The 3,850-nt window shown below is 34.8% G+C and overlaps 1 pseudogene; it reads left to right on the top strand.

Moving 5' to 3' along the window:
- Positions 1-205: 205 nt before the first annotated feature.
- LOC120212391 lies at positions 206-3,100 on the top strand (annotated as a pseudogene).
- The last annotated feature ends 750 nt before the right edge of the window (positions 3,101-3,850 follow it).

Here is a 3,850-nt window from a genome sequence, read left to right as displayed (position 1 = left end):
CAGCAATTAATACTGATCAAAATTGAATCTTCCCATCAGCACCCCTTTTAAAAAAGATGTCTTCTACAAGAGATAAAGACAAATTATCAGGTTGGACTGCCTTTGATCTTAAGCAGAGCAGAACAAGGACCGGAACCGGAACCCGAAACTGAAAATGACCCTTTCCCTCCTATCGCAATTAGCTTGGCAGCTCTACATCTGATTGAGGACATATTGTTGGCTACCAATGATATTCATGAGGCTTCAGATTTATTGAAAGAAATGATGCCCAGAAGCGGCACTGAGGATGTCGAGAAGCAAAAAATAAGGAGATCGGATCCAGCACTGCTAATGTTCCAGCCAGTGCCAACTCTAACACAAGTCTTGCTTCAGGAAAAATAGCTGAGCATGTTGGCCAGAGCTCTAAAGCTGATGAAGGGATGGGAATCTTAAAATGTTGACAGATGTGCAAAGAAACAAACTCTTTTATCACTCTAATATGAAGTTGATTCCGGGACAGTTGACATCTATACCTATTGAGCCTTATGGGAAGAAGATGTATACTTAAACCATCGAAAGGATGCTATAAGGATGATGAGGTATGATTGCAAGGGTTTATATTAAAATAACACACACCATGCTTGACTTTTCATTATTAGAATGACTTGCCACTAGTGCATGCATCTCCATTTAACACCTTGCTGTGGCTTTTGGATCTTGCATGATTGTAAATGTGTTGCACGTACAGCCTTGTGATATAATGACATGTAAGATTTAAGCAAGATGTGAGTGCATAGTGATGCCTAAATAGTTAGGCTTAAGGTATTTTTGGAAAAGATCACTATTTAAAACATTATGAACATGTTAAGGCCTTTGAAATTTCCAAGCAAACACACAGTGACATTATCTCTAATTAAAGTGTCGTGAAAGTTCCTTATTTCATTCGTTTTCAAAATCAATAATGAAGAAGAGGAAGTATAAACTCCTTCTAATGGAGTAAACTCCCAAATGAGTTGTAATTTTATCAAATCCCTACTTCTAAGGACTTTGCGAATCATAGGAGAATTGGGAGATAAGGGTAGTTTTTCTTTTTACCATCTTTTAGCATTTTCTTGTTTATATAAATATTTGAGTTATGAAAAGCTTACTGAAGTACGCAGAAGTAACTCTTACCTCTCCTCCTTTTCTTCTCGTTTGGAGTTATATGTTACTTCTTAAGTTTATTCTGGCTGGACTCTCTAGATTCTAATTATATATTTTGATTAAACCCCTTTCTGACAAACGGCCAATCTTTCTTTGAACTGCTCACGATATTTGTTCTATGTATTTGTTGGAATGTATTAGAAGTTTGGATTAAATAGCACTTACAGTGAAGTTTGACTTTAATATACTTTTTTTTCTCAAACATTAAAGAATTCCAATTCAGCCCACTTGGGCTAATCAACTTTTTTCCTGCCAGAATGCCTCTGTAACATTATGTGGCGATCATAATCAAGTTAGTTGGGCTCGAAGGGGAAAAAAATGTGAACCCCTTTCCATTGTACACCATGCGGCAAAAGTAGGGTAGGCAGGTTGAAAGACTTAATACGATGCTGACATTTTATCAAGTCTTTGTCATAAAGTTGATGACCAATTGCATTGGTACATTTGAAATTGTAGAAATGCTGCATTTTAAGGACCACAATCTAATTTACCCTGTAGTAAATTTATGAACATACCCGTATTATCACATTGAAGTACATCTAGGAATTTTTGTTTTTTATTTTATACAAATAACTTTATTTTTAAACTATATTATCATTAAGCAATTCTCTCGCCAAGTTTGTTTGTCTCTAGAAGTTGCAAGGTTTGGAGGACATTTTTTTTCTATATTTATTTATATCTTCTATGGCCCATAATACTGTGCTGATTTGTATGTTCTTGTTGATATGGGATCATATAAATTAAATTTAGTACATTCTGCCTGCTGTTGATAGATGCTGGGAATTCCTTTTCATGTACTCTACCTGTTGAACAGGTCAGCATCCCAACATTCTAGGGCTGCCAGTAATGCATTTTTGAGAGGTGACCATTTTGCTGCACAGCAGCACTCTCAAAGTGCTCGAGAAGAATGGTTAGCTGCACAGAGACTTAACGCTAAGGCTGCTAGAGAATTTTATGCATCAGAAATTGTGACAATGACTTGTGGAAATTGGACCTACATGGTCTTCATGCAACAGAAGCTGTGCAAGCCTTGCAGGAACATTTGAGGCGGATTGAGACTCGGTTGTCGGGAGGCCGTTCAGTTTCCCCAAACGAAGTAAAAGTGAATAATGAGGCTCTACATTCTTCATCTGTTGACACAATTAGTTCTGTGGATAAACTGTTTAAACCACAGACTTCATCTAGGCAGACACCTGCATCATTACAAGTTATAATAGGTAATTTTGTTTCATTAGAGAAATACTTGTCAGATTCGTTTTAATTGAAATTTTCAATGGAGACATTGCTTCTGAAAATTATGTATCGATAGAAGAAACATTCCAAAATAATTTAGTCAATATTGGTTAAATTTGCTTTTGTTACTAAATGGTAAATTGACTATGTTGGTTGGTTTCTGCATAAAATGCAGCCGCACTGATGCTCTTGTTTTACCACAACAACAGTGTAGGGAATCATAGTCATGGACAAGCCGCCCTCCCCGCAGCCGTGAGAGGCTTCCTCATTGAAAATGGGTGAGACATTTGATGGCCTTCCCCTTACCCACTTTTCAATCAAGTTCCACCACATTCACACACACCCTACCAATTTTTGAAGCACATATTACAACGGACGTGCATTAATTGTCTTGATTTATCCGATAATGGAGCTAATGAAAACACATGATAAAGTTACTTCATCTAACTATAATAAGTAATGTTGTGGATGATGGTGATATTGTTTGTAGATACCGCTTTGATGAAGTGAGGCCAGGACTTATTACTGTTCGACGCAATTCCGGCGTGGTTGAAGGCTCGATTTACTGTTTGTATAATGCTGAGAGATGTACAATAAGAACGCTTTCCATTTTTATATATGAAAGGGATTTTCTGAAACATTTTGGGTTTGTGCACTAAACTTATGAACCAAAACTTTTTCCGAATGTAAAGTACCATATTTATCAGCAAATATTTATCAAATTTATTGTTTTATTTAGTCTTTTTTCGTATTTCCAGTAAATAAATGGTTGTGTATTATTCACCGAAAAATATTCCAACTCGAAGATAGTTGTAAACAAACCTAAACTTTCTTTTAAGGGACGCGTTTCATTAAATTTCCATCATAATCTGAACCACTCGAAGTTGCTATCGCGACATTGGACGAAAAGAGTTATTATAGGGTAAATTACAACAATGGTAATTAATATTCGATTTTTTGTTTTCCCCATTGAAGTTATAAAAGTAATAAATTGGCCACAGACATTATTGATTTGTAATAAAATGAACACTTTATTGTTATCTCTGATAAATTGATGACATGATAATGTTAATAAAAGATTAATATTTAGTTTTTCTTCTAAACTTTTAATAAAACATCAAATAAGTTCTTAAACAATGATTTTATATCTAATTTATCCCAAAGCTTTTAATTTATAGATTTTTTTCAAACACACCACCACTATAATTATTTCGAACCACCCTTATTAACCAAACGAAAATCACACTATATAGATAAATGGAGTTTTCCATTAAAAAATACATGAGTATTTAAAGCTATATATTCAATTAATTTTAATGTAAAAAGTAATGCACCAAACTACCTACAGATCACACAAATTGTAAACTAGCTAATGACGATTCCTCTATTATAGGTATGCTAAGCATTAAGCAAACTAAGAAAAGATTTTGGGAAA

Source organism: Hibiscus syriacus, unplaced genomic scaffold (genome assembly GCF_006381635.1).
Source record: "Hibiscus syriacus cultivar Baekdansim isolate YM2019G1 unplaced genomic scaffold, ASM638163v2 tig00000731_pilon, whole genome shotgun sequence".
Classification (NCBI taxonomy): Eukaryota; Viridiplantae; Streptophyta; class Magnoliopsida; order Malvales; family Malvaceae; genus Hibiscus; species Hibiscus syriacus.
Note: the sequence above shows the minus strand (reverse complement) of the source record. Positions and strands in the feature narration are given on the sequence as shown.